This window comes from Rhodnius prolixus, unplaced genomic scaffold, assembly GCF_049639745.1.
Source record: "Rhodnius prolixus isolate KJV_2025 unplaced genomic scaffold, Rpr scaffold_9, whole genome shotgun sequence".
Classification (NCBI taxonomy): domain Eukaryota; kingdom Metazoa; phylum Arthropoda; class Insecta; order Hemiptera; family Reduviidae; genus Rhodnius; species Rhodnius prolixus.
The window spans coordinates 19,852,052-19,862,956 of NW_027411604.1; the positions used below are offsets into that span (position 1 = coordinate 19,852,052).

Sequence of the window (10,905 nt, forward strand, 5' to 3'; positions counted from 1 at the left end):
TTTTTTCCAAGATCTTCAGTTGCTTTATAAGCTCTAAATGGAATACACAGTATTTCATTCAAAATCACAGATCGTATTTAGACTGACCAGTGTTATTTAACAAAAGAAATCTGAAAACTATTCTTTAAAAACTAAATTTTTGGAAAAATGATACAACCGCTACTGTTTTAGCAATAAGTTCTGAGAATTTCTCGAAAAGTAAACATTATTTGCTCCTATGCTGATAAAAATCTTGATAGCTTTTCTTTTTCTTTTCTTTTTGCTTTACCATCTCTTTCTCTTCACTAAGGCTACACAAGTACGAGCCCCCCCTCACTTCTCAAATAACATGTTTATGACTGTCCTTATTTTATGTAGCAAAGTTTCCTAGAGATGGCCCTTGGGAATGGAAAGAGTGAGTGTAATAGAGAAAGAGATGTGGTTACGCCCTAAGGGGGTCCAGTAAGCAGCATTTTATGGCCGTCCTGAGTCCAAGTCTCTATGTATTCCCTTATCAACGTACAAATAACACCGTATCATACATATTTGTAACCTTACATCTAAGTAAGTACTGTATACTTTCTCACTACTTACTATTCATTAAATTAAATATTGATTATAAGTACTTATTTAAATTAATCTACAGCTTGCATTTTTATTGCCTCTTTTACTTTTAGTAAAAGAAGCTGTCGTTATCACCTAAATATTTAAAAATTTATTTTCGGCAGCAACACATGGGTTTTCAGCTGCATCCGAATTGTCTGCAGTGTAAAGTACATAAAATGGTGGTTATTTATTTATTTATTTTTGAAGGAAACTTCACAAATGAGGGCGATCATGGCATTCAACGGAATTTGAAGGGCTTGCTTGCCTGAGCCTGGCGGACGCCATGAATTCTGTTTTGGCCTTAGAGTTAGTTCTTCTTTATCTATCACCACTTCATATCTAAGTCCAAGGCAAAGCCAGTGCTGTGTGACCTCTTTCACTTCTTTCTTCTCCTCATGATCCATGAGGTAACAGCGGCTCTCTCCAACTATTTTCTTCTTTGTGGCTACCATGAGATAAGAATAATTTGAGTGCTGCATTCAGGCTTATTACTTCCTAGAAACAATACAATGATAAATGAATTTGACTTCGTTAAAACAATAGTTTTCAATAAAAATTGTGCTTTTTATTTCAATAAAAGAAAATAAATTTTCTCAGTCATCAGAAGTCATGATTAGATTTCGGATTATATGCATTTACTATACCAATGCATGAACTCGCTATTAGGGCAGTTATACTTTATGGATTTTTTATTTATAATTTAATAGAAATAAGTTTAGCAATTTTCTTGTTTTTAAAACAAAAATAGGATTTTAAGAATGTATATCTCATATTCAGATTAAGTTTTCCAACTTTAATTGAAAATTAAAAGAACACCTTCCACAATTTCAAAACTCTGTAGTAAGAACTCAATAAAACACACTTCAGTGACACACCATCAAAATCGAAAACCTAGATATAAACCATCAAATCTATAGTTAAGTATAATACTCAAAATACAAGTTAACCTGATAGATCAATTCCTCTTCAGTGTTATTAATAAAAAAAAATTAATATTGTAAGTTAGTTTTGCTTACAAAAAATTCAAGTTTTTGAAGTAATAAAGTAAAACTTGTAAAACCGATTATAATAAATGATAAAAATTTTGGACCTTTGCAAAAATCTACCTCATGGAATACAAAATGACTTTTGTTAATGTAATAAATAATCTAGAAGCTGTACTATGACCAGTACCTTTTCGTTCCTATTTCAAATAATTTGTCTTCCGCGTTGTTATTCTGTTAATTCTCGAATTGAAGTACTAAACTGTGGCCAGAATTTAGCCTAAATTGATATTTTTTAAAAATTAAAGTTTAAACAAGTATTAATCTGATTTCTAGATATGTTATCTATATTGTCATTCTTGTTTTCAAACTTTTCTTCAATTTTTTTTGGGGCGTCGAGACGAACTGCAATACTGCAAGAGGTTATACTACACTTATTGAATGCTCCAAATAAAGATAATAAAGTATGCTTCCGCCTCCGACCACGACACTTAATTAGTACCTGGATGTATAGTAATATCTGGAAAAATTACTTTATTTCTTTACAGATTACTTTATTTTTAAAAATTGTTACCTATTCAGCAATATAATAATAATAAAAATTATCTAAATTTAAATATTATGATGAAATAAAAATCAACGTTTAAGTAAATACGATTTGACAGAAAATAAAGTAGCAAGAATGAATTAGATGAAGGTTAAAGCTGAAATATATGTTTCTCGGCTCCTATCTTGGCTAGCTCGACAAACGACAACTTCCCCATACCACATCCTGACTTTTATTAAATTCTAAGAACAGTAAATTAATTGAATTTTTCTTTCAGAAAGAAGTAAAAACGAACAAGTAGAAAAACTAGCATTGAAGAAAACATGGCTAATTTATTCAATTTTTAAATTATTTAAACTGTTGATCAAGACACAGTCAACCAATTTGTTTCTCTTTAAATTAAAGATAGGAAAATATTAGCAACGGATTAGATTTACTAAGACTCTATATCCATTTCTATCTACAACCGTTTTCATTTATTCTTTAAACTTTTGAAACCATTGCAGATTAGTAAAAATTATATGAGAAACAATACGTTAGTGGACGTAAAGAAATAACTAACTTTCTTTACCTGTCCAAGCCTGTAAAAGCAAAACAAACAAATTTCTAAACTCGATGACAGATAAAATAAAATTAAATCCCAAGATAACAAACCTTTACTTTGATCAATATATCAACTACAGGACAGTAGATTACAAGTTCAGGTAACCATTACAGATTATGTAAGATGTAAGGAGTTCGGCTGCAAGTGGGTAGTTTCCATCAAAAGTGAAGTGAGTTAATTACGAATCAAATGTTCGGAGTTAGAAGAGCATTCATACAATTTGTTAGAAAATCAGTAAGAAAAAATGGTGTAAATGTGCACGGCAGAGTGATTGAACCGAGAAAAGTATAGTGTACAAGAGAAAAAAAATTCATACTAATATGTTCATTACTGTATAGAGTGTCCAATTTCATAGAGTGTCATGACCTAATAAAATTTCAACTCTCAATATCTTCTCAATTTATGGATCTGGACACAAAAGATGTATAGCTAGTAACCGGGAAAAATATTGTCTATAAGAGAACAAAATGTCATACTAATATGTTGTTCACAGTGGGTGGTGTAGCGAGCCCAATTTCATAGAGTGTCATGTCCCAAAAAAATTTCAACTCTCAATATCATTTCAATTTATGGATCTGTACACAAAAAAACTATAGCTTGTAACTGAGAAAAGAATCGTCTATAAGTGAACAAAATTTCATACTAATTTATTCTATACAAAGGGAGGTATGGCGAGCCCAATTTCATAGCGTTTCATGACCCAAAGCAATTTCAACTCTCAATATCTTCTCAATTTTGGATCTGTACACAAAAGAAGCATAGCTTATAACTGAGAAAAGTATCGTCTAATTGGTTATGGTAAACAACCTTCACCTTGTGAACAGAGAGGAATAGCGAGCCCAATTTATAGCAAGTCCATTACCCAATCATTTTGTGATAGGGTTTTGTTTTTGTGATAGTGTTTTTTTTATAGTGTTTTGTCTTTATGATAGTGTTTTGTTTTTATGATAGTGTTTTGTTTTTGTTATAGTGTTTTATTTTTGTGATAGTGTTTTGTTTTTATGATAGTGTTTTGTTTTTGTTATAGTGTTTTGTCTTTATGATGGTGTTTTGTTTTTGTGATAGTGTTTTATTTTTGTGATAGTGTTTTGTATTGAGATAGTGTTTTGTTTTTTTGATAGTTTTTTGTTTTTGTGTTAGTGTTTTGTTTTTGTGATAGTTTTTTGTTTTTATGACTGTGAAATTAATTGAATAATTTAAACAGCATGTCTTTGTCGGAACTTTAAACAACGGAAATTGCAAGTTATTATGCATTAATATGTATTGTGTGTATTTATATGTGTATTAAAAATTTGCATATATATTTTGGTTGAATATGACCATGTGGATATTTGGTTTAATACATGTTAGGCTGTTGCCTATTTTGACTTGTTGGAATATTGATTGATTACGCTCTGTTGAATGCGAATGAAATATGCAATGTAATTAAGGGACCCCAGCCACGGGCTAATTGTGTATACAATATGTGTGTTTGTGTATAGTTGTTGGCGTACAGTATTCGACATTATAACTGACAACTAACTCGTAACATCGCGCCCTTTAAGAAGACAATAAATTTGTCGTAACCAAAGTAAAATTTAGAATTGGTTTTAGTGATCAAATCCTAGTTACCATTAATCTACAAATTGTTTTATTTCTTTTTATTAGACAAAGGGAAGCACCATGCCAAATTATTTGATTTCTAGTTCTTACTAGGAAGGTAAAAAAAGGGTTTTAACGTTCCCTGAATCCAAAAATAGTGGTTCTTAGAAATGGGTAAAGTTAGCGAACAAAATTATTTCCTAGAAATGCCATTTTAAACAAATGGATTCTTTCGAGATTTTCTCGGAAATGATTCCGACAATTTTCTCATAATAGTCTTTAATTATTTACTAATGACGATCTAAAACTCCTTTTTGTAACATTTTTCCTGGAACATTTAATTATGGAGGATTTTGGAGAATTATGGAGGGAATGGATTATGTGACATGTTGGTTGGTAGTTTTTCTCCTCTTAAACTACCATTCAGTATAGGTCACAGTACCAAATTGTATTCTTACACTTAGATGTATTCTCATTTTCTCACTAATTCTTTAATTAACCATAATATTTTCTTAAATTAAAATTTTGTTCTGATTACATTATTTTTTTTATTAAACATAACTACTCCAAAAATATTTGCATTCGCAATATATTTGAAATTAGAAAATTTAATTAAATTTCCTAGATTTGTATAGTTTATATTTAATTAGTAAAGTGTTGTTATACATAGTTATACACAAGTTTATTATTGGAGCATAATAAATTATGTTTGTTCATTACGTAGTCTAGGAATATAGTAATAATTAACAAGATTCAATATAATCAAACTAAATTTCTACTCGTAAATCAGTAATATATTTTCAATCTTTGGATTAAAATATTTATGTCTTTTAAATTATAAAGTTTATTCTAATATAATTCTTAACTTGTTTGTTTGCAACGCTGATTTAGAAATAATTTATTTGTATTCAATTTGATTTGAGTGAAATGGGTAGTTAGAATCAATAACTTCTGCACTTATTTTCGTGAAATTTCTAATTCGTTATTTCTGGACCGAACTTTACATGGTTATCTGATGGTATCGTATTAACTAGCTGAAACTCAACTGCTAGAGTGATGGTGGAACTGAAGTACTAGTTGAATTGGTAAAAGTAAGGGTTACTGACTTTTTCTGATGGTATTGTTTGTGCTTGACTCATCAAATGTTGATGTTTTGACTCCACTTAACCGTTAATTTCCGGGGTTATTTTGACTAAACTATGATGAAGCATTTCTACAGTTTATTTAACTTTTTTGTTCCAGCAAGCACTTTCATGTATCCTTCTATGATGATCACATTTCCTGAAGCTTCACACTCGGAGTTACCTCTGATTTCCTAAGTGATTTCCAAGATGTCGATGAGAGAGATAATGAAAAAAAAGTGACTGGTATGAAATCCTAGAAGCTACAAGGGGCCATCACTATCATAGTCTTCTTATCACAAAGTAAAGTTGATTAATTAGAATCCATGAGCAGACATTATCAGGAAGAGGTGGAAACAGCTTCCCTGCTAAGCTGTAACTTGAGATCCTTAGTGCGACGAAACTGGAGATCATGGTGGTTAAAACCCTAAACCTCGAACGGAAGGTACACGTGAACTACTAGACCTCTGATAAGCCTGTTTCGACTCGCCAAGTGTTTTTTAGTAATAAACGTAAAGTAATCGCCTATTTTTTTCAGGCGAGGCTTAACGTCCAACTACCATTTAGGTGTCGTGGACGGGGGCGGAAGCTTATACTTTACTATAAACAATTTTTTCTAACAAATAAAAAGCAGTCATACGCGGGATTCGAACTGGCGACCTTCCACACACAAAGCCACTTTCTTGACCACTAGACCAACACCTGTCCCAATAATAAACTGGAGTTTTAATAATAAATACGGAGAGGGGTACTTTTTATTGCCTTGTAGTGCAATAGTCATAGATTCTAAGAACTCCCCAATTAATTGAAAAAACCTTTTTGGTAAATTGATTTCATTGCGCATATTAACAATTTTAAATAAACAACATATCTTTTGGTGGTAAAATTGTTTAAAGAAAAATCATTTTTGAAAAAAATCAAGAAAAACTAAATTGTTGCATTAGTTAATTTACACTTTTGGTTGACGGCTTACGGTTAAAAATTAGATCAAAAAGTAGAGTTTTTTCAGGCGGGTTTTACGTCCTAATGTGAGCCAGTGTCGTGGACGTTAACCAACAAATAAGATCTCAGAACTAGACAGGGAATCGAACACAGTACCACAAAAAAAAATTACTTTCGCGGGCCTCGCCATCAACCCACTCTTTCGTGGTGTCTAAAAATCTTGGTATTGGAAGCTACTACTTTAGTTCCAAACTGGGATACCACCAAATTTGAGGGTTTTATTCTGTGCTATATTTGATTTTTGAGTTATTCTGATAAGAAACATTTGTGCTGATAAACTTTTTTTTTTTATTCTGGGTTCCTTCAAATAGTTAATCGTCTGATGAATAACAATTTTGAAAATGAGGCACGATCGCAGTTCTTTCTCTTACTAGAAGGAAGAAAATGGAGAGATGCATTTGTAACTGATTACCCTACTGTTTCTGAATTGTCAAACTCCATGCTATGGGAATAATCCTAACATTATGTAAAACTCAATGAAATAAACAATAATAAGGGAGGGAAGGAGGGAAGGGATTAGCTATGAGGTTAGCATACTGGACTCCCACGCGGAAGTCCCGGGTTCGAATCCAGCTGCTGACCCTTAGATTTTCTCTTCTTGGAGCTTCTTTCAGCTCATTGTCCGGTGATGGACAGTGTTGTCTGTAACGAGAGAACACTGTCCGGAGGCCGGCAGTGCACTGAAAAAAGCTCCGGGCGCCAATAACCATAGATGTTGACGCGCCTTAAATCATTTAAAATAATAATAATAATAAAATAACTTACAAGGACCGAAGATTTTGAAGGCCACCAAAATGAGGCTTGCAATCTAACGTTAAAAATCTTGAGATAGTACCACAGGTGCTTTGTTTTATAATAAAAGAAAATATAAATATAGAGGAATACGCTTCTTAAAAATAGAGTGAAAACAATATTTTTGTTTCCCCGTATCGTGTTTACACCTTTGAACTTGTATAAAAATAAGAATGTAACAGGCGAATAAAGGTGGGGAGAAGTCTCGAGTAGCGAGTAGTCGCCCGGGTTTTTAAAGAGAGAAATTGCTTTTCGAGAATGTGTGCGCGTGAATATGAAGGTATGAGAACAGCATACTATAAGACTGGTAGAGAGTGTGTCGGGTTGAGGAACTATCGATCAGCAAAGCAATGGTAGGTTTGCTAGTTGTGGTAGGGTAGTTCAACGTGAGTCACCCTTCACAGAAGGGCCGAAACACGCACCACTCCAGGGCCCTTCTAACATACATACGCACTCTCACACTGGTTACCATCTCCATCACCGCGCCCCTCCCCAGACCCCAACAAACTCACTCACTATTACTCTACGTTCACTCACTCACTAAGTCTGTCTGAAAGAACTACTATTCACATCGAATAATTCGGACTGCCAACTTTGCTGGGATATTTTATAACTGTAAATATTCCCCTTTAGCAATACAGGTGGCTGTGAAAATTTATAAAAACTTAAAACAGGAAACGCTCGTATCACTTTTGCTAAATTTCTCTCTCTATTTCCTGTTCGGGAAATTTCATTCTCTATTTGTTTTTGGTTTTTGTTTTTTTCAGAAGCTATTAACAGACTATCTTTGCATGTTCCAATATCATACGATATTTCCATGTGAATTGTTTAGAAAAAATTTCCCTCTGGTGTTAGTTAGTGTGTCCCCAAATTGCGACGTAATTCTTTTACTTTATGCTACTATTATTTTGTTATAAACTTTTTTTTTTTCAATCCCGAAATCTGCTTTTAACCACACTTTTGGGAGAGAAAGGTGGGACACCTTCCCTCATATGGGCTATTTTGACATTATGTACAGTCATATAACCTAAAAAGGCTTTTAGATTCATATTAACAATCTAAAAGGTTCTAAGCATTGTGATTAGGAATACCTAATCGATTGTATGTTTCCTTTAATGTGCGCCTTTCCAATTTTTTTAAATTTTTTTATTCTAACCAAATAATTTTTAATTAATACTACGTCTTGTAGCGTTCAATCATTATTATCCTCATTTTAACACCTGTGTTTACCAAAATAAAGACAGATGAAGATGTTCAGAGGCATGTCAACCTCTGAGATCATCGCGCAGAGGTATGTTTTCCAATTGGCTGCCGTCCTCACGGTTCTCTAATTAAAAACAATATTGTCCATTGGTGGACAAGGAACAGTGATTAGTTCCTACGAAAATTTTAGATCTGGTTGCCATCATTGGGTGGTGGAACACTGCATTTTATACATACGGTCTATTCGTTGCAATAGGAGCAATGGTATGTGATGAAGTAAAACCTAAACAAAAATAAATAAATAAATAATAATAATATAGAAATTTTAAAAGTTATTCAATATGGGCATTTCCTCAAAATTTATTTCGATCCTAAAATCCATTTACTTTAATGCTACTGCTTTTGTCCGAGGCAAAGATGGTATTTCTGATCCCTTTTCAGTGCAGAGTGGAGTAAGGCAGGGCTGCCTTCTGGGTCCTTTACTTTTTTCTCTCTTCCTGGATGACCTTCCTGCGTTACTTGAGGGCGGCATTCATATTTCTAACACTTTAATCAAAATTTTAATGTATGCTGATGATGTGGTCCTTCTTGCCGATAACCCAAAGAGTCTACAGAGAAATATTAATATTCTAGCAAGTTATTGTGACTTATGGAATCTCTGTGTCAACCTTAATAAATCTAAGGTTTTAATTTTCAGAATGGGAGGCAGACTGGCCGCATCAGAAAAATGGTATTACAAAAATCATACAGTGGAGATTGTTAATAGATATAAATATCTGGGTGTAACCCTGACGCCTCGTCTTTCGCTCAATACCCATCTTGCAGAGAAGGTGGCATCCTCGAAGAGAATCCTTAAACTCATCTGGTCTGGTTATCTCTCGCAAAGTACTATACATCTTCCATTTAAATTCCAAGTTTTTAACTCCATTTGTCGTTCAGTGGTATGTTATGCTGCCCAGGTCTGGGGATTTCAAAGGTATGATGTTGTAGAGAGTCTCCAAAGATTTTTTATTAAAAAATTATTTGCACTTCCCTCATCTTCGCCTAATTATATGCTTTACATTGAGACCGCTGTGGACCTGTTGCAGGTATTTACTTTAAAACTCCATTTTAAATATATTTTAAGAGTCTTAGATCTCCCCCAGTGCCGCTTACCGAGAATCTTAGCGTTGGAGATTATCAATAAAAAGATTTTCTGGTTTCGACATTGGATAGACTTGGCTCAGAAGTATTCCTGCGATTTTGTGGCCTCTGTGGAAAATATACCTGCGTGGAAGGATCAATTTGCCTTCCTGTTGATTAAGATGAAAGCAGCTCATCGTCGGGAGTTTCTGGACCGCGTCTCTCTCTCTCGTCCCGCTTCCTTTTATACAGAGAACTTGACCACTCATTTAACCTTTGTCACTTGAATGAGGATCATTCCTTGGGTCTAACTCTAACTGAACTCCGCTGGATCTTTAAGTTAAGATGTGAGCTTGTCTACCTGAATCATACGCCATGGCTGCCTAGGGAGATTGAACTTTGTTCTCTTTGTAATTCAAGGTGCATTGAGGACGTGGTTCACTTTCCTGGTGACTGCTCAATTCTTTCTGAGATCCGGAGACTCTATCTCGGACGTTCAGTACTTACGAGAGAACAATTGATTTCTTTCCTAAATGGAACGCGAAATTGTCAACCTCTTGTTAAATATGCTCGCCATGCCTGGTCTTATCGTTATCAGCTGGTTCAGGAGTTTTATTATTAATTTATAATTCTGTTATATATTGGTTATTTCGTTTTATTTTTATTTCTAGATCAGTCATATTTTTTGTTTATTATTACTATTATTAATTTTTGGTTTATTTGTTTTTCTTTTCTCTTTGTATTATAGTAACATCGACTCCGGCTGACGGATTTTCCAAGCCGTACAATATTTTAATTTTGTAATTTGTAAATATTTCATATGAAGAATAAATATTATTATTATTATTATTATTATGATAATATAGAAAAAAAAAACTGTGGCTGTGTCATGGATACGGCCGTGTGTTGTACGTGAATACGTTTACGTAACGGGTTATAGTTTTTATATAAAATATTTTTATTTATGTATTTAGGATGAAATCAAATTTGTCATTATTTATCGACGTTGATGAAATTAAACACATTGAGTCGCGATTTAGAACCCAACAGTGGCGCGATACAGTCCGTTGTCGACGTAGAAGCGATTTCATCATCCACTTGCATAATTTCAACAGCCCCAGCTGCAGATGTACTGACACCGTCGTTGATCCGCTCGGCCGCATTCATTCTTTTACGTTCCCGGCACAGCTTGACTCGGTCATATGGTGTTTTATTATTACCATTCGATTGTTCTTGAGAAGCCCTTTCCAACAGTATACGATCTCTGTATTTGGTTTTGGCTTTAGGCCGACATTCTATATTTTTGATAATATATTTTTATTCTAACACCTTATTATATTAACTGTCACTATTTTACACTAATGT

General features: G+C 33.4%; 1 long non-coding RNA gene across 1 annotated transcript; it reads right to left on the reverse strand.

Annotated features, from left to right (window-relative positions):
* Positions 1 to 136: 136 nt before the first annotated feature.
* On the reverse strand, positions 137 to 10,645 carry LOC141454130 (uncharacterized). Its single transcript, XR_012458454.1, has 2 exons — positions 7,189 to 10,645; positions 137 to 1,080 (listed from the first exon to the last, which is right to left on the reverse strand). It is a non-coding gene; the product is annotated as an uncharacterized lncRNA (long non-coding RNA).
* Between the last annotated feature and the right edge of the window lie 260 nt (positions 10,646 to 10,905).